Source organism: Carlito syrichta, unplaced genomic scaffold (genome assembly GCF_000164805.1).
Source record: "Carlito syrichta isolate Samal-C Ts95f unplaced genomic scaffold, Tarsius_syrichta-2.0.1 Scaffold140752, whole genome shotgun sequence".
Taxonomy (NCBI): Eukaryota; Metazoa; Chordata; class Mammalia; order Primates; family Tarsiidae; genus Carlito; species Carlito syrichta.
This window is the reverse complement of record NW_007084848.1, coordinates 67941-89271: the sequence shown is the minus strand read 5'-3', so window position 1 is coordinate 89271 and position 21331 is coordinate 67941. Positions and strand designations below refer to the sequence as shown.

The following is a 21331-nucleotide window of genomic DNA, read 5'->3' as shown; positions in this document are numbered from 1 at the left end:
GCAACATCAAGCTAATTCAAGTTCATGCCTCTGATAATTTTTCAGCAGAAATTCAGACACTAGGTAAAATGGGTCAATTTTGAGTTGTAAATGTCAAAGTAACTTGAAAATCTACTCAAGGGATGACTTTCTTCTCTGTGAATTCACCCCAAGTAGATTTTATAATCATTATCATTCCTCTTCTTCTTTCTTCTTCTGCAACTTTTCTGTTTACTGAGTACATTTTATGTGATGGACACTGTGTGAGGTGTTTGACAGTCAGAAGATCTGGATTTTTCAAGGCTTTGCTACTAATTAACATCAAATCTAAGATGTCATCAATTATAAGATGCACCATTATATATGTAACACTAAGAAAGAAAAAAGACTCAAATTATGACATAATGCTTCCTAATTACTCATTTTATTATGTAATTTTAAAAATAAATTTAGACTTATTTAAATAGACTTTAATCATATTTCACTATTATGCATATATCGATAAATTCATTTAATTTCCAGGGATTTTTCAAATTTATTGTCCAACTCTTTTTAATCATTTTTATTACAGAATTTTCATGCCCATGTTTTGTTTTTACATCTCTGTCATACCATAGGATACATATGCTCTTGTCCTCTGTGCTATTGAGAGCGCTGGTAACACAGCATTTCTTAAGATGGTGCTCCACTATTGTTCCTAAGATTTTCTTCCAAGCTGCTAATACTCATTCTGCAAGTGCTGATGCTGGCACGTTCTTGCCTGGTGAGGTATAGGTAAAACTTTTGCATAAACACAAATGACAAAATACAGCAGAGTTGCATCAACCTGTGAATATCCTGCTTTCCAGATCCCATAAAGCACTTGGTTATTGCATTGAAAATGTAAAATTGGCCAGGCTCAGTGGCTCAGCCTGTAATCCCAGCACTTTGGGAGACTGAAACAAGTGGATTGCTTGAGCCCACGGGTTCGAGACCAGCCTGGTCAACTTGGCAACCCCTTCTCTCTACAATAAAATAAAAAATAGCTGGGCATGGTAGCACACATCTGTAGTTCCAGCTACTTGGAAGGCTGAGGTGGAAGGATTGCTGGAGCCCAGGAGGTCGATGCTGGGGTGGCCATGAGCGTTCATGCCACTGCACTCCAGCCTGGGAGAAGGAGTGAGACCCCAACTCAAAAAAAAAAAAAGAAAATGTAAAATTATCATCATTCCTTCAATGACAGATATTTGTTTCCATAATATTAAATTTACACCCTGCCGTTTGTTTTTCTGCCTCTCTGCATTCACAACATCTTAGTACTAAATCATAGAATAATCCGTGGAAGATACTTTAAATGCCAGTTAAATGTAAATTTAAATGCCAGTTAAATGTATGTGAACTAATAACAGTGCATATAAGTCAATTGAAATGATAACATGATAACAGGAACACTGTGTACAATTAAGCTGGTGCCCATTCATGCAGTAATTACGTGGCAATGACCACCTAACTGCCAATGACTATAAGACATTACCAACCAGTAGAAATATCTTGATTTCAGAAATGTTAAATGGGGAAGAGGGAGTACATGTTGGAACTGATAAGGTATGTAGATTGAAAGTAAAATCAAGAATGCACTCAGATTAGTTCACTCAAGTTTCAGTTTCAGTGTTTCCCCTTCCCTTTTTTGTGGGATTGTTAGTAGTGGCAAAATGAGATTGTGCAGGAAATCCAGGGAGTCTACCCAAACTTTTGCGTAATTGAAATACAAATATTCAGTATGATTGTGTTTCCTTCTGATGAGGTTAAGAACACTGCCTCTGTAAAGCAACAAGGTTTTAAATCCAGCTCAGTCGCAAGCATGGTTTAAGGAGCTTGATTTGAAGAGATGCATCTTATTCCAGGACTCTTTTCTCCTGGATTCCTTCCTCTATCACAAAAACACATCAAGGAAGCCCTTCTCTCAAGGTAAATCTGAATATTCACTAATAACATCTGAAATGACACAAAATGATTCTTTTTCTAGGATTATGTACATTTTAATAGGGAACTCTGAAAGACAGAATGAAGCTGTCAGAACCCAGAAGACTTAGTCTCCCAAAGAGGATATGGGTGGGGCGGTATTTTGGTTGTACAACACATGCGATGAGAATGAGTATCATCATTCTATGTGCCTGCCTGTAACTACACAACCCACCAAAACAACCACACCAGTTATTTTTACTGATTCTTTATTGCCAGGCCTCCTCCTTGGTTTCCATCAGAATTCCGACGAATTCTGCCACGACCAACAACCTAGTGTGGCAGCATTCCAAGATACCTGGGTCACTCTATATAATACCTTCCTTACATATCACTGGATACAAACAGGCCCTCCAAAAAATCCTTGGTATTTTAAGGTTAATACTTATGCCAGGCGCAAATCTGTTATACTAATGACTTCATTATATGCAAAAGCCACAAACCAATGTACTCCCACTATGGCAGACATTCAATTCCCCTAGAGAACAAATGGCACTAATCATTTGGGAAATTATACAGTCTTCAAAACCAAACTATGCATTTTATAAATGGCACTGTCATTCTAGCTACCTTTAATAACCAACTTGTAGCAACAAATTGGCTACCCTGTGGAACAACAGGACTTTTACGTGACCTCATATCCAAATTTAAAAATCAAACCTCATGGTCGGCAACAGAGAGATATGCCCACAAATTGCGGAGACATACAACTATGGTCCCAAGATTTTTCGCAGGCCATTGTGGGAACAGCATGGATACCCATGGTGGGGTCTCAGGTAGCTGGTGTAGCTATATACAATTACATTTTTCTGATTTAGAGGCACTAATGTGTAGAGATCATTATATTACAGAATACATGGCCCAGGCTATAGATTTACTTAATCAAGAAGAAGGGGAAATTCGACAATACACCATAGCAAACAGAATGGCTTTAAATTACTTATTAGCAAAAATGGGAGGTTTATGTGGCATAGTGGGAAGTATGTGTTGTACAACTATAAAAGATTTACAAAGGAATATTTCAGCTTACATTAATGAATTAGAAGCTTTGACTAAACATACATATAATTTATGAGACTACTTTCATTTTTCTAGCATTGTCTCCAGGGCAATGACCTTTTTCATCATGGTTTGCTTAATAATTTTTGCCTGTGCTCTCGCATGATGTTTCATTAGACCCAAATAGTATTAGGTTAAGGTCCTGCCATTTCCTACTCATGCCCTTGGAAATAGATAGGTTGGGGCATCTCTACAGCCCATTTCAGCAGCAAGTAGTTACAGAAGACTGATCTTTGCCCCGTCTCCCAAGATCATAAGAATATTTCCAAGAGCAGGAGTGGGGAATGAAAGGACAGGCTGAGAGCGGGAAATGCATTTTTTTTTACTTTTCTTCCTAAATCTTAATACAATGATGAGAAATTAGAATCTATGCTTTTGGAGAAATGTATACTTTAGATAAAATTCACTTTGCTGACTTTGTCTTTTCAGACAAAAGTTATGACCGCTCAGAGGGGGAGCAGGTGGGAATTCAATCTCCCAGTAGAATGGGTCTTATCTACAGGGAAGTCAAGGATCCCCCAAAGCTACCCACTGGAATGCCTAGGAGATAAGGGGGAGTGCACCCTCCATCAGCTCTAAGGAATGCTGTTCAGGAAGATACAGGAGATTTAGAATCCTTGTCATGCCCTTCTCTAGGGGCTATAATAATATGGACAGACATTAATGGGTCTCTGTGTCACAGGATCTCCAAGACATCCACAGGTGGTCGATAAGGAAGTCTCGGCAGTTACATCTACCTGAGTGCAACATCTCCAAGGAAAGGATTTAAGCCAGGACTCAGGGGGCTACGGGGCCACACTCACCTAGAGTGTAGGCCCACTCCCTGTCTGTGGAGGGTGAAGATTTCTTAAATAAATCTTATCTTCTTTCACCTCTGTGTGTTGCAATTCTTTGCGATTGCTCAAATCTCTGGGTTGCCAGCGCGTACCTCCAGCTTGCCGGCTCCAGCAGTGCTGTGCCGCCCTGCGCCTCTCCCTATCCATCCATTCACCTTCACCCTATCCATACCCTAACACATAGTGCCTCTCGGTTGTGTTTCTTATAAAATAAGAATTATGTAACTAACTGCCTCCCATGGGATAAGAACAATAGTAACAGTGGGTTCAACTGACTATTACACAATTACGTTAATTATTTTATGACTTCAAAAGCACTTTACAAGAAAATATAAGTATACCTTCCAATAGGAACGTTTATACCTGGACTTGGTACCAAGCTCACAGATTTGAGTTTGCAAGGAAAAATAGGCTTTCAAGTTAAACAACAATTTGTAACCAAAACTTTAGTTCTAATGATTCTAACAAAATATATTAGACATGACAGCATTGAAAAAAAAATCTTGCACAGTAACAAAGTTCAGCTCTACAGTGTACCCTTAAACTGACAGGACACTGGTATTTTGATATCTCAAATTTCCAAATAAAGAATATTACAGACAGCCATGTATTTATATACAACGATCAAACAGGAGCTTATGACTCAATGCAAAGGTAAACTTTCTTCAAATTTATCAGATTCTATACCAATTCAACAACCTCTGCCCAGGGTAAAAACTAGTTGGGTTTTTCAGAAACCTCTCATTTAGTTTAATAATGCAGCTTTTATATTAACCTGTTGGCTTGTGTTTCACAGCAACTTTTAAAGACTGCTTGTTCAGCTGCATACTACATCCCAGCTATGGAAATAAAGTAAATTTTAGTTCAGTTGTTGCAAGTTTTGTTTCTAAATTAAAAAACATCACACTTCAGCTGGGCAGAATTTAGAGGTTAATTATCAGTCTATGCATAACCAAAGTTCAATACAAATCCATTTTTGCTTAAGGGAACATTGTAAAGTAACAATTCTTGGTATCACATGCCTCATATGACCCATTTCAAACAATAGAGTTTGTGTGTCACTGTTCCAAGAGACAAACAAATCTGAACAGCTAAAACATCTTAAAAATGTACCATACTTATGAAGTCTCAAACAAAACTTGAATATTTTGTATACTCCTGTCAAATGAAGTTCTTTCCTGTACACCACTTCTCTTGCAAACTGGTCTTCTATTTCCTTTCGTTTGACCTAGATATGCTATGAGACCTAGAGAAGGATCGGCAGGGCTTATGATTTCTCTCCTGAGTCAGTGATCTATCTTTTCTCCCATCTCTAGAAAGGGACCAGTTTCAGCTGCGAGAGAAGCTTCTCCTTCTTGGAGATCTGCAACGAGGTGGACTCCTTCTATGACTCATCCTGAGGACAACGACCCCTAGAGGGAGGTGGGCCACGATTTCTACTTTTCTCACCATCTGACAGCTCCGCTCTTACACAGCAGCCACATAATGTTCTTCCATCTAGCTCTCGGACAGCATAAGCTGCATTTCAGAGATCTCCAAGTTCAACAAAAGCCAAGCTTGGAGGGTTTCTAGCAACCAAACACTTCGGAGAGGTCTATGACAGCCAAAAGCCCATTCCAATTCAGTCTTGTTGCCATTGTTTCCTACATAAACTTTGCAAGCCAATGGACAGGAATCATGATGCCTTTCTAGATCTAGGGTAAAAAGTGCGACTGATGCTCTCTCCTAACCGGCATCCACGAAATGGCGCCAATTCTAGATTCTTTAGATGACTATTAAAGAAAGGAGAAACTTTAAATATATAAAATATGGAGAGGTTGTGACCCTAATCAAATACTAACATAATGTACAATTTTATTTTGAAAGTCTTTTAATGAACATACTTGGGGGGAAAAAATGACTATGCCACTAACATAGGGAGAGTTTATTGTGTGTTTATTCAGGAAAATCCACGATGAAAAATGAAATCAAAACCCCTATGTGACAGAGTGTTGATGACTTCGAAGCAGATGTAGCAGCAGCAACAGCAGCAGCATGAAGCCCATAGTGACAACAGACAAAGAATAGCTTATTTGGAGTGTGGGGTTTCAGGGCAGACGTAGAGTTGATAACAAACTCTACAGAGGGCAGCTCTAATATATGCACCATGAAAAGCAGTAAAAAGCTCTTGAGTACATTGGTGGCAATGACCAGCAGGTGTGGCCAAATCAATAATAATTTGAGATATCATGCCACAATTTTTGTCAGTCATCTTTGAAAGGGAATATATTTTTAAAGAAAATAATTTCAGTTGACTGAAGAACGCGCTCATCATGCCTGTTGATGGTTCTCTGTGGTGTAATGCAAGTAATATCAGCATAATAATTAATGCAGGAAAGGACAGAGTTCTTCACCGTTAGTTATATATGAGGCTGTGATGTTGTGCTGTGACCCCAAACAGGAGAAAAAGATTGGAACATAAAATTAACTTATGATAGTTTCAGTCCTACAAGGAGAGGCCATGTTTTGATTATCTGTTTTCTCTCTTCATAAATTCACCCTTTGAGCAATAAATAGTTGGTTCACATACAAGGCAATCTTCTTTTGATTAGTTTTCACCTTGTTCCCCCCAAAGCCACATCAGAAAGGTACCAATTTAGATGATGAAGCCGGACCTAATGGCCTCACTGCATCATAGAAAGGCTCCACACTGAATGAGCTACATGGATTCAAAAAGCTAAAAAAACATTTCCTGGGTTTGAATTTTCCATCAGAAGAGGTGTTTTTTTTTTTTTTTCTTTAAAGAGTCGATTTGAAATCCAGTACGTTTCTTCATGATTTTATTTCTGTTCTGCTGTATACCTGCAATGGTGACTCAGTTTCTAGTCAATTAGACAACATGTGGGCTAAACCTTCAGACAAATCAGAAAATGGTCCAAAATCTGAATAGCAATTTAACCAAAAATACATATTGAGTGGCACTGGCACGAGGGATATGGAGGAAAACAGGATGTATTCGTCAGTTTTTTTCTTTATGACAAATAGCTTCAAAAATCTTAATAACTTGCTACAAGTTGGCTGTCATTTCAATGATCTCAGCTGGGCTAGGCCTGACACTACATAAGGTTCATGTCTGCTCCACACTGTAGGACTCAGTCTGAAGAAGCAGTGACTCTTTGGGCCATACTTTTTTCATGGATAGTAGCAGCTCAAAAGAGTTGGTGGAAACTCACAGTGCATGCCAGTTCCAATTTATTGCTCAGCTCCAAATGTACCCTTTAGTACCTGCTCTGCAATAGTAACCTGAACTCTTTAATCATTTGTCCTTTATGGTAAACATGTCCTTGGACATTACAAGAGGAAGGGACCTTCTTTTCCTGGTTCCTATGCACTGAGCTTTGCTTTGTCTTGCTTCTACTGCATGGTGCATGTGTGTAGGGACATCTAGTGGTGCTCTGTCCTAGCTATGTGCTGAGAGTGCACCATCATTCAAAGATCCCACAGCCTGGCTCAGACCCAGTAACCTCCATGACATGACATGGCCTTCCTAATGTGGGCTCGGGTGAACTTCAGGCCTCATACTGGCAGTGGTACTCCAGATCTCTCTGCACATCCACCCAAGAGTCTTGGCTCCCTTGTGCTTCAGCAATTGCTTTCTACAGTCCTCCAACACAGACACTATGCGTTACAGGCTGTGTACCACCTTGCCAGTGAGTGGACTCCAGATATCCTGACTCCCTCTGTGCTCCTGCCCATCAGCCTCAGTGACTGTGACTGTGGACCAGTTCAGTTCTGGTCAGGGCAACTCAGCAAACTTCTCCACTATGGACTGTGGCCACACTCTCTCCAATGAGATCTATACCCCCCTTTGGGGAACAGGCTTTCTTCCAAGTTTTTTCGCCCTTTATTACCCTCTTTTTCTCAGCCCTAAGTTATCCCTTAGAATTCCTTTTATGTCTTTATATTAAACTTCTGCACAACAAATCTTACCCTTGTTTACCACGCTGTTTTCTAACCATTTACTCTAGAATGGCCTCCCACCATCCTCTCTTTGTTTCAGCTGAAGATGATATTTAAGCTTGAATGCAAAGCAATTTCTTGAAGAATTACTCATTTTCCCTGGGTATATCCCCCGTACACATGAGGTATTCATGCTCTTAAATTCTGTTTGATTTTTTTCCTAATAATCTGCCTTTTGCTCGAGGTTCATCCTAACTAAAAACTCAGAAAAAAGAGAAGAGAAAATTATTTTTTCTTCCTTTACACTAACATATGGGAAGTAAACCTCCAGTACTAAATATTCAAATATGAACAAGAAATTATCACTTGCCTCAAAGAGCTTCAAGTATAACAGAGAAAACCTACGTATAAATGCATAATTTAGAACCCAAGACTATAAGGTGAAACATTGGACATGTAGTCAAGGTGGAGAGTTAACCAAAAAAAAAAGTATCAGTAAAGTTTTTAGGGGGGAGGAAGGGCATCTGATCTGATCAGGAGACCCATAGTGAATAGCAAGGTGGTGTGCAGAGTTAGATTAAAGGAGGAAGGGACAGAAGAGGCAGAAGGAATAGGAACCATGGAAAGTCCAGAAGGATCCCTACTACGACCTGACATTTCTATAGTATTTCCTACATTTCAAATTATAATCACATCCATTATTTCATTTGATTTTTAATGAACCTAGTGAAGTTAAACTATAGTGCCAAAGCACAGAAATGTTTTCCATTTTCTTGAAATGAATCCAAACTTAGATTATTTTTGCTCAGTGTAGAGCTAAGAGTTGAAAACTGTTTTTATGTGAGAAAAAGACTGTATATATTAGCCCCAAGTGGGAATTGAGAAGAAAAATGTTCTATCCATTCAAATTGTTTCTAAACATAAATCAGACGTGACATTGGCCCCCAAGATATTACGAGCAGCATCGTTTCATCCTTGTTTCTAACAGAGAAATGTTATTGTTTTAAAATTCTGCCAAAATTCCCCAGGGAACAATATTTTCTTCATTTTGCACTTTTATTTCTCACTCTCTGGAAGAAAGCTACAATAACATTGTCTTACAGTGTTGTACACATACACACACACACACACACACACACACACACACACACACACACACACTCTTCATTCTCCAAAAATTGAACCCATATTTCAAGGGTAAGTTCTCTGCTTCATTTCTTCATTTTCTCAGGACTCCCACTTTTCATATCCCACTCCCAAACCTGGCTATGAACCATAGTTACCATGGGAGCTCCTTTAAAATACTATTTTCTTCTGGATTCCTATTGAAATTCATAATCTCTGGAGCTGGGTCTACATGTTGAAGTTTCCCACATGATTTTAATGTGGTCCAGCATTCATCAACTGGTACTCCCTAATTAATAAACATCTCATGATCAATACTTAACACTTAATTGTTGTCTAATTCATGTATGTTGGCCTATGTTCTATATCAGTGCTTCTCAACCTTCAAAGTGCATGTGAATTACCTAAACAACTTGTTAAAATGCAGATTCTGAATCAGTGAATCTGGGATGGAGCCTCCATTTTTGCATTTCTAACAGGTTCCCAGGTAATGCTGATTTTACTAGTCACTGCACCACACTTTGAAGAGCCAGCTTATAGGTGTTAAACACCTTGGAGACAGACTCATCTCTGCTTTCAGGTTTTCCTTCCTATTTCAAATGATATGGTCAATAAATATTATTCAATTCAAGCCCATTATTTCAAATTGTGTGTATTTACAACTCCATGTTTAATTCTTCTCTTTAATACGACTTTATGAAGTGGCTCACCCATTTCCTTTTCCTAAGGTTTTCTACTCTTTTTCTCAGAATCTCAATAATGAAGATTCTATTACCACTTAAGGAAATTGGCATTTTATCTGCTATTTTTTGCTTAGAATTTAAGGTGGAAGGAAAATACAGAGGTACTCATACTTGAAAACAATTTTAGAGTTCCCCTTAATGCGCACTGTGCAAATCAGTTGTACCAGAATCATCTGGAGTGCCTCTTAAGGCATCTGTACCTCATAGAAACCTCCTAAATGAGAATACGTGGTATAGGGGGTTAAGAATGCATGTTAAACAAGCTTCCCAAGCTCAAGCACATTCAAGTTTCAGTAACATCGATCTAACCAGTTGCCTTCTCCTAAAGTTGGGAAAACTGGGATTCAGAGAAGAAGAGGAGGAAGAAGAATACCACAATCAATAGTTGACATTTATCTAGTACATACTGTTGAGACTCAGAAAATAATACCTAAAAGTATGACACCTTGGTATGCTGAGTGCTTTGAGCTGAAGGAGATTGGGAGGGCCTCAGAAGCAAGGTCTCTCTGACCTTCTACTGCACTCTTTTCTCCTGTTTCCAGTTCTCTCCCAAAGCATGTCATAGATACAAAAATTTCTCTCTCCTGAGGTAGGTTATAAAAACTAGAACTCCTCTCCCCCAAAGCAAGCCATAAAACCTAGAAAGTTCACTGACCTACCTTCCCTGAAAGTAAGTTCATAAGACCCTCATTCCAGAGGGTTCCTGCCTTATACCCAGGGGAAAGGAATGCAGCACAAAAAGGTCAAGAAAGATCTCAACAGACAGGCCTTTCTGGGTCCTCTCTCTAGTTTATTACCATTTGATTATTTCCTTTTTGTCCAGTCATGTTTCTCCACAAACATCCTCTTCTTTTATGAAACTTAGTATAAAATTACAGTTATACTGGGTAATTTTCTATGGGTCTTTGGGTCTTCATTTCCGAAGTTCCTATGTCATGCAAAACTTAGTTAGATAAATTTGTTGTGCTTTTCGCTTGCTAACCTATCATTTGTTATAGAAGTTTCACGACCATTGATGATGGGTGAGAAAAGGTATTACCTTTTCACCTCTACAAGCTACTGGTCTGATCATCTTACATGACAGTTTGGTTTAACTTTAACTCTCATAACAACCCTAGGAGATAGTATTATTATTTAAGAAAACTAGAGAAATTAGGAAAGTTATCCAAGGTCATACAGCTAGTGGGTGCCAGAATTGTGTCTAGAACCCAGATCTAGGAGGAGGAGGAAGGGAGTAAATATTAGTTTACTCTTTCCATAATTTACCCTCTAGTTCTCTTATCCTACTATAAATTATTTTACTAAAGGATTCTTTCACCCCTTTAATGTATCCCTTGCCCCCAGCTCTTTCTTAGAAATACTCAAAAGAGAACTGAGAGCCACCAGCATTGAGAACCACTCTAACTCATCTCATGTTCCATACCTCTTTTTTACCTTTCAGCATAGCCAGTCCCACCTGCAGTTCAGGCTGCTCTCTTATAGAGATGGTATAAGGATAATTTTGATTTGTTAAGATAAGTTAAATGGTAATGTTCACAAAAGGTAAAATCATGACTCTAATACAAGTATAAAATGATGTCACATATTTTTATGTAACTCATCAATTAACAGGGAAAAGATGTTACAACCAGTTCATAGAAGAAGGCAAAGAATCATAAATTTATATACAGTAATGTTGAAATGAGTTTGCAAAGAATGTTCTAAGCATTGGACAATAATGAATTGCATTTCACTGGACACAGCTAATTTGCATTTCTATGGACAAGAAGTATTTATACTGCCACCAGTTTTCTACCAGTTAACTTATGTCTTTTCAGTCATAGAATAGCCAGTCAAAGGCAAAGACACACACTTCTGTAGGATGAGATAATCCACAGAAGATCCAGCATTCCATTTAAAAGAACAGTCATTTATTTTGCCCTATAGGGGCCAAGAGGAAAAGCATCCTCTTTGCTTTCTGAAACTTCACTGAATATCAAGTGACAAAAGGCAAACTAATAGGAAAAAAAGGCATATATATTTATTAATATATACAGGGGAGGGAGGTATCACAGTGATTACTCCACCCACCAAAGGGGTTCAGAAGCTTATATACCTTTCTTCTGTAGGGGATGGAGGAGGTGGGAAATGTAGACAATTCTTTTGAAGGACAGTAAGTGATTATTAGGAAAAACACATGGACTGAGGAGACAGAAATGAACTTATAAGGAATCTCTTTGGAATTTTAACGAGTTCAAGAAGTAGGCATTATCTTGTGGAAAAGTTCATCCAGTTGTGGTTACAATCTTTAGTCTTCTTTTCTGCAATAGATAATAAGGGGATAGAAGGTATCTGTGTTCTTTTGGTAAGTTTCCTTGGTCAGATAAGGAAATTCTAGAGAGAATCCCTCCCTGGGCTGAGTGGGGGAGAAACAAAGTTAGAGGAACGTTGATTGTGAGGCTTATTTCTGAGGCCTTTCATTTTCAAAAGCATTTAGCATGCCCAGTGCCATGTCTTAGTTTGTTTAGTGTTGCCACAAAAGAATACCTGATGCTTCGTAAATTATTTTTTAAAAACGGATTTATTTGGCTCACTATTCTGTTGGCTGGAAGATTGGGCACCTGGTAAAAAGCCTCAGGCTGCTTCCACTCATGGCAGAAGGTGAAGGGGAGGCACATGCACAGAGATCACATGGTGAGAATGGAAGCAAAAAGAGAGAGGAGAGGTACCACACTCTTTTTAACAACTAGCTCTTATAGGAACTAACACTGTAAGAACACATTCTTTACTGCAAGGATAGCACCAAGCCATTTATGAAGGTTCCACTCTCATGACCCAGATATCTCCTATTAGAACTCGCCTCCAACACTGGAAATCAAATTTCTTTTCTTTTTTTTTTTGAGTTGGAGTCTCACTCTGTCACCCAGACTGGAGGGTAGTGGCCGCTCCCAGCCACCGCAGCCTTGACCTGCTGGTCTCCAGCAATCCTTCTGTCTCAGCCTTCCAAGTAGCTGGAACTGCAGGCATGCACTACCATGCCCAGCTAATTTTTGATTTATTGTAGAGATGAGGTCTCACCAAGTTGCCCAGGCGGGTCTTGAACCCGCGGGCTCAGGCAATCCACTCACCTCAGCCTCCCAAAGGCTCAGGATTACAGGTTGAGCCACCGAGCCCGGGTATTAAATTTCAACATAAGATTTGGAGGAGTCAAACAAATCAAACAATAACATGCTATATTTTAGGAAATCATCTTTTGTACCTCAGTAACCCATTCCAAAGTCTTATATTTTTCCTTATACTCTCTCCCTATCTCTTAGAGATAAAAGTAATCTCTGGGAATGATTATTTACGATCCAAACATAAAACCGGTCTCATTAGGTTTGACCTGATTATTTACACAGATACAGGAAGTGTTAATTTACCACATAGGTTTTTCTAAATCAGTTTTGCTGAAAGTTTACATAAATAAACCCAGATTCAAAAGTCTCTATTATTTGCTATCTGAGGCTAGGAAATCAAACCCAAGAAACATTGCACAGAATTTCATTTGTACTATCAATAATTTCTTCTCAAAGTCTCCAAAATGTACTAGGGTTCCTGGCCTGCCAAGAAGTGATATTCCTGATTTTGTGTAAGGCTGGATCCTCTAGGTATCATGCAAATTTTCCTGGAAGGATTTGGTGGGCATTAGCTCCAGGAGTAAAGCAAATTTTATTCCATAAAAGTATCTGGTCATACCTGATTCAATGAGCAGAATTCTCAAATATGACACTTCAGAAAAGATCTTGCTTGTATAACTGTTTCTTCCAATAATATTCTAATAAAAAAGAGGGAGGATTCTTAATTAAACTATACAAATAACTATATTGTCATGAAAAATAAGGAAACTGAGTTTTGGAATTCAGTGGATAGTGGTGGTGGGAGGAAATGTGTTAGAGACAATCAAATATAACTTTAAATGTTATGAGTTACAAAAGTGTCCATTGTCTGATAAAAAGTAAGTAAAATGTGGCAAATTCCAACAATGAAATATTATTCAGCAATGAAAAGGAATGAAGTACTGATACATTTACAACATGAACCTGGAAAACATGATGCTAAGTGAAAGAAGTCAGTCACAAAAGACTACATGATTCCATTTACATGAAATGTCCAAAATAGGCAAATCCTTAGAAACTCAAAGTAGTTAAGTGGTTGCCAGGGGCTGGGGCTGATGGAGGAATGACTGTTAGTGACTACAGAATTTATTTTTAGGGCAATGAAAATATTCTAATTGTAAGCTGGACTCAGTGGCTCAGCCTGTAATCCCGCCCCTTTGGGAGGCTGAGGTGAGTGGATTGCCTGAACCCGCGGGTTCGAGACCCGCCTGGGCAGCGAGACCTCATCTCTACAATAAATCAAAAAATCAGCTGGGCGTGGCAGCACATGCCTGTAGTTCCGGCTACTCGGAAGGCTGAGGCGAAAGGATTGCCGGAGCCCAGCAGGTGGAGGCTGCGGTGGCCGGGAGCGGCCACTGCACTCCAGTCTGAGCGACAGAGTGAGACTCCAACTCAAAAAAAAAGAAAGAAAATATTCTAATTGTGTTGATGGTGTGAATATACTAAAAACCATTGAATTGTGTACTTTAACTAAGTAAATTATATGGTTTGTAAATTATATCTCAGTAAAACCGTCTTATGATGTGATAGGTTATAGGAAGCTTAAGTAGAAAGAAAAAAGTCTTTTTACACAATCCAGAAAAAAAAAGAATCATTAAAATAACTTTATTCTGAACAAATTCAACTTTATTCTAAACAATTAATCTCAACAATATTTCTCTCATCAGTTCATTCAGGCCTATGTAATTAGTTCTTACTCTGATGGAATAAGTGTCAGTAGTATCATGAAGCCATTTACTTTCTGACTAAAAAGATTTCTGGAAACACTGACTTAGCTCACTGGTATGATATAAACAATGTCTGAGTGATGCCATCAGAAATCCACACTTAAGATTCCTTTTTTTATAGAGTCAATAATTTGAATTATCTATTATAGTCATTTACAATGTTCTGAGATGGTCCTTTCTTAGTGAAGACACAAACATGATCTATAGCTTATATCAGAGAAATAGAGTAAACCAAAAACTACCTGTAATGCGATGAAACGTTCACTGAAAATTAGTTTTTACTGAAAATTTTCACATGTGAAAGGTTTAATGAGAGTTCATAATAAGAATAATGCAGCTGATAAAGAAGCTAGATTGTTTCTGGGACATGAAAAGCAAAGACAATAAAGTCATTCTAAAAACTGTATACAAAACGCCTTTGAGAACAATTGATTATGCCTATTTTCAACAAAGTTGGCAAATGTTACATTTGATGTAGAAAGATGGAAAAACACAAGAATAATTAAACATAATTCAATTATTATTATTTTTTGAGTCAGAGTCTCACTGTTGCCCAGGCTAGAGTGCAGTGGCACACTCACAGCCACTGCAGCCTTGACCTGCTGGGCTCAGGCGATCCTTCTGCCTCAGTCTTCCAAGTAACTGGAACTACAGGCACATGCTACCACACCTGTCTAATTTTTTGATTTATCATAGAGACAAGGTCTCACCGCACCTGGCCAAACATAATTTTAAATCAGAAAAAATCTTAGCCAGGTACTGTGACTCACACCTGTAATCCCAGCACTTTGGGAGGTGGAGGTGAGAGGATTGCCCGAGTCCAGGGTTTCAAGACCAGCCTGGGCAAATTGACGAGACCTCTTCTCTACAATAAATCAAAAAAATTAGCAGGGCATGGTGGGGGCACACCTGTGGTTCCAGCTACATGGAAGGCAGGCTGAGGTGGAGGAATCACCTGAGCCCAACAGGTCGAGTTTGTGGTGGCTGTGAGGTGCCACTGCACTCCAGCCTGGGCGACAGAGTGAGATTCCTACTCAAAAAGAAAAAGAAAAAGAAAAAATCTTGAGGTATACGATAACCCTGAAATATGATAGATGTAGTATACCAAGAATAGTCCATGCCTACACTAAGAATATACCGAGAATGTCAAGTTAGAGAGATTCAGTAAGTCTGGAATCATTTCTTGATATCTGTATTTTTATAAAACTCCACAGGTAAATCTGATGTATACCCCCAATTAAAACCCACTGGCCTAGAATATGCTACATTCAAATGAGAGAATTAAGGTTGTGTCCTAGTTAACATTTTAAATAATTGAAATTATGACTGATAACATTATAATGCTGCTGCCTACTATCAGGCAAAAGAACCATCAGGGCTCTGATAAATAGAAGCATATGGTCGATGAGGGCATTGGCTCTCTAGAAATTTCCCATAGAGCATGCAGTTCTAAAATATTCATATTAATGACATTTATCTATACAAATTCAACATAGGGAAGGCTGAGTCTCTCTCTCTCTCTCTCTTTTAGTTTAGAAAATGTAGTTTATTTAGAAAGTAAATTGGAAAGAGAGAGAAAGAGGAGATCCACCTCTCCAAGGTAGGGAAAGGGGTCCAAGTCAGGAAATATGGCCTGGCCATAGCTCAAAAAGCACATGGCCACACCATAGCTTAGCAAGGCAATTGTGCCAACAATCTGGCAATGGCCCTGAGTATCTCTTATTTGACTACATTTCCTAAGCAAATCATGAGTAGTAATCAATAAAGACACCTAATTATTTCTAGCATCACTCTTTTTTGTAAGGTGAAGAACAAACCTTTCTGATTTTTCCAGGAGCCTATAAGACATCACAAAGATAATTTTAAATGTAAAAGCTATTCTGCCACCTAACTTCTGTAAGAATGGCCATCATTAGTAAAACAAACAACAACAGATGCTGGCAAGGATGTGGAGAAAAAGCAATGCTTCCACACTGCTGGTGGGAATGAAGACTAGTACAACCTCTTTGGAAGACAGTGTGGCAATTTCTGAAAGAACTAGAAATTGACCTTCCATATGATCCAGCAATTTCCCTATTGGGAATATACCCGGAGGAACTCAAATTATTCTACAAAAAAGATACTTGCACACGTATGTTTGTTGCAGCTCTATTCACAATAGCAAAAATATGGAACCAACCATGCTACGCATCGAAGCTGGACTGGATTTTAAAAATGCAGTACATATACACAATGGAATATTATGCAGCCATAAAGAAGGACAAATATATGGACTTTGCAACAACTTGGATGGATTTGGAGTCGATCATACTCAGTGATTTATTACAGAAGCAAAGAACTGAGTTCCATATGTTTTCACTCTTAAGCTGAACTTGAACAATTATAATGCTATAAGAAAGCAATTGACAGTAGTGGAAAACTGTCAGGGGAGAGGGGGTGGGATTGGCAGTTGAGGGAAACTGCTAGGGGAGGAAGGGTCATACCTCATCAACAAGGGTACCTGCATGATCAATGTTTATATACCTAACCCTGAATTGTACCCCACATCTCTATAATTTAAAAAAAGAGATATTCTGAAAGATTTACTTAACTTTTTCTATATTTAGGATCTGATTTAGGAAAGGCAAAAATCAAAGAACTTGTCGGAGGAGACTTGGACACTTGGTTAAGATAGGATTATGGGTGCCTGAGAAACAACATCTGACTGTATTTAATCAGTGTCAATAAAATGTTTTAAAGTAAAAAAAAGAAGGTAACACAATTGTACAGAATCTTAGTTCTTTGATAAGTGACAAATGACAAACCTTTGTTCTTTTATTTCTTACATAGTCAAGGATATAATAAAATCAACATAAAGAAAAGGAAATTATTCTGGTTAGACAAAGAATTTCTGCTATCTAGAAAGTAAACATAATCCTTTTTATTGTAGGAAAAGGCAATAAGCAGTAAGCCAAAGAAATAAGCCCATCAAAATTAAGTACACTTTGCTAAGATTTTAACACATTTCATAACTTTTCAAACTCAGGTATTATAAACCAAGGCAAATAAAATTCATTTTCCAAGTTTTGTCCTTCATTAGCGCTTTCATATTCTGAAACAAACTAACACTTGATCACAGATGTTCGGTCACCCAAAAGGTCAGCGCTAATTTTACTGCAATATTAAGATGCTATTAAGATACAATGTGTTCATCATTGCTATCTTTTTTTTTTCTTTTTTTGAGTTGGAGTCTCACTCTGTCGCCCAGACTGGAGTGCAGTGGCCACTCCCGGCCACCACAGCCTCGACCTGCTGGTCTCCAGCGATCCTTCTGCCTTGGCCTTCCAAGTAGCTGGAACTACAGTTGCGCGCTACCCTGCCCGGCTAATTTTTGATTTATTGTAGAGATGAGGTCTTGCCAAGTTGCCCAGGCGGGTCTCGAACCCGCAGGCTCAGGCAATCCACTCACCTCGGCCTCCCAAAGCACTGGGATTACAGGTTGAGTCACCGAGCCCGGCCCATCATTGCTAACTTTAATGGAATCAATAAATAAGTATTTTTAAATGGTCTCAGTTTTCATTTCTAATGTGGTAAGTATTGATAGTTAATCCACATATGCAAAAGTTCTTCAGTTCTTCGGGGTCTTTAATAAGCCCCAAGAGTGTAAAGGCATTCAGAAAGACACACACACACACACACACACACACACACACACACACACACCTGAATACTACTGCATAAGGACTCTTTTTCCTTGAGAAACAAAGGCACATACATAGTTGTGTTTTTCTGTCGCTGTTTCTCCTAGTATAGTCTCAGTCACTCATTAATTATAATCTTTAACAAAAGTAACTTCTATTACATGAAGAAAACAGGGAGGGGGTAGATAATTGAACATTTTGGGTACTGCACAAACATTTTAGCAAACAGGCAATGTTCAAAATACAACTTTCTACAGCCAAACAAGTCCTTTCTTTTTCAAAGTGGCAAAAATGAGCCCATTCAGTGAAACAGTCCAAAGGTACAGCCTCTCTGTGGCATATAATAGTTAAGAGCAAAACTTTATTTTTTTAAGCTTTTAAAATTAATTAATTTATTTATTTATTTAATCAATATTTTTATTATGATTTTGTGGGGTACAGTTAAGGGTTAGGTGTACAATTACGTTTCATTCAGGCACCCTGTTGATAAGAGGTGTTGCCCCATCCCCAGACAGATATTTGCGACTGTTAATTCCATCCCCCTCCCCCCATAGTTTCCCAGTACCGTCAGTCATTTTCTTATAGTATTACATTGGATGTTCAAGGTGCATTATATGAATGAGAACATGTGATACTCGGATCTTTGTTTCTGTGAGAGGTCACTCAGTATTATAGACTCTAGTTCCATACAGGTTGCTGCGAAATTCATGATTTTGTTCTTTTTTATGGCTGCGTAGTATTCCATCGTATATATGTACCTCATTTTTTTAATCCAGTCCTCTTTTGATGGGCAGTATGGTTGTTTCCAGGTTCTTGCTATTGTGAACAACGCTGGATAAACATACGAGTGCAGGTATCTTTTTTATAGAGTGATTTGAGGTCTTCAGGGTATATTCCCAGTAGGGGGATTGCGGGGTCATATGGAAGGTTGATTTTTAGAGCTTTTAGGAATCGCCACACTGCTTTCCACAGGTGGCACTAGTTTACACTCCCACCAACAGTGTAGAAGTGTTCCCTTTTCGCCACACCCTCTCCAGCAACTGTTATTTTTTGAGTTGTTGATAATTGCCATTCTGACTGGAGTTAGGTGGTATCTCAGTGTGGTTTTGATTTGCATCTCCCTGATGATTAGTGAGGTTGAGCATTTCTTCATGTGTTTGTTGGCTGCTCAGATGTCTTCTTTTGTGAAGTCTCTATTCATATCTTTTGCCCATTTTATAATGGGGCTGTTTGTTTTTTTCTTTTCAGCACATTTGAGTTCCTTGTAGATCTAGGATGTTAAGCCTTTGTCAGACCTGGAGTTGGTAAATACTTTTTCCCAGTCTGTAGGCTGTCTCCCTGCTCTCTTGATGGTTTCTTTGGCTTTGCAGAAGCTTGTCAGTTTAATGAGGTCTCGCTTGTCTATCTTACCTCTTCTGAACTGTGGGTTTCGGGTTTTGTTCAGGAATTGGATGCCAGTTCCGATTTCCATGAGGGTATTTCCTTCCTTTTCTAAGATTCTTATGGTTTGAGGTTTTACATTTAGGTCTCTGATCCATTTGGAGTTAACCTTTGTGCATGGGGATAGATAGGGGTCCTGTTTCAATCTTCTGCATGTGGTCAGCCAGTTTTCCCAGCACCATTTACTGAATAGGTTCTCCTTTCCCCAGTGGTAGGTGGTGGGGGTTTTGTCGAAGATGAGTTGGTTGAGAAATTGAGGTTTTGCTTCTGGAATCTCAATTCTATTCCATTGATCTATATGCCTGATTCCTGTACCAATACCAAGCTGTTTTGATGATTGTAGCTTTATAGTAAAGTTTGAAGTCTGGTAATGTAATACCACCTGCTTTGTTTTTTTTGCTGAGGATTGTTCTGGCTATTCTTGTACGTTTGTGTTTCCATATGAATTCCTGTGTTGTTTTTTCCAGGTCTGAGAAGAATGTTGCTGGTAATTAGATGGGTATTGCATTGAATTAGTAGATTGCCTTAGGTAAGATGGACATCTTCACAATGTTGATTCTTCCTATCCATGAGCATGGGATATTTTTCCACTTGTTTGTGTCATCTTTGATTTCTTTGAGCAGTGTTTTGTAGTTTTCATTGTAAAGGTCTTTCACGTCTCTGGTTAGGAAGATGCCAAGGTATTTCATTTTTTTTGTGGCTATTGTGAATGGAATTGTGTTTTTTATTTGGGTTTCTGTTTGTTTATTATTGGTGTAGAGAAATGCGATTGTCTTTTGTACATTTATTTTGTATCCTCAGACTTTGCCAAGGCCTTTATCAGTGTAAGGAGGCGTTTGACAGATTCTCTTGGGTTTTTCAAGGTACACAATCATATCATCTGCAAAGAGAGATAACTTGACTTCCTCTTTTCCTATTTGGATACCCCTGATTGCCTCCTCTTCTCTGATTGCTCTAGCCAGGACTTCCAATACTATGTTGAACAGGAGGGGTGAGAGTGGGCATCCTTGTCTAGTTCCAGTTTTCAGGGGAATTGGTTCCAATTTTTGTTCATTTAGGAGTATGCTGGCTGTGGGTTTCTCGTAGATGGCTTTTACTATTTTGAGGTATGTTCCCCGTATGCCTAGATGTTCAAGGGTTTTTATCAAGAAGGGGTGCTGGATTTTATCAAAAGCTTTTTCTGCATCTAATGATATGATCATGTGGTTTTTGTTTTGACATCTGTTGATGTATTTAATTACATTTATGGTTTTACGAATGTTGAACCAGCCTTGCATCCCAGGAATGAAGCCTACTTGGTCATGATGGATGATTTTTGAGATGTATTGCTGAATCTGGTTTGCTAGGATCTTGTTGAGAATTTTAGCACCTTGTTCATCAAGGATATTGGCCTGTAGTTCTCTTTCTTTGTTGGATCTTCACCTGGCTTGGGTATCAATGTGATGTTGGCTTCGTAAAATGATTTGGGGAGAGTTCCATCTTTTTCAATCGCCTGGAATACCTTCAGTAGGATTGGTATCAGCTCATCCTTAAATGTCTTATAGAATTTTGCTGGAAAGTCATCTGGACCAGGGCTTTTTTTTTTGTAGGAAGTTTTCTTATTATGTAATTGATTTCCTTGATTGTTATTGGTCTATTTAGGGTCTCAATTTCTTCTTGTTCCAA

The 21331-nt window shown here is 38.6% G+C and overlaps 1 pseudogene; it reads right to left on the bottom strand.

Annotated features, from left to right (window-relative positions):
- Positions 1–5084: 5084 nt before the first annotated feature.
- LOC103251348 overlaps positions 5085–21331 on the bottom strand; it is a 28952-nt pseudogene continuing 12705 nt past the window's right edge.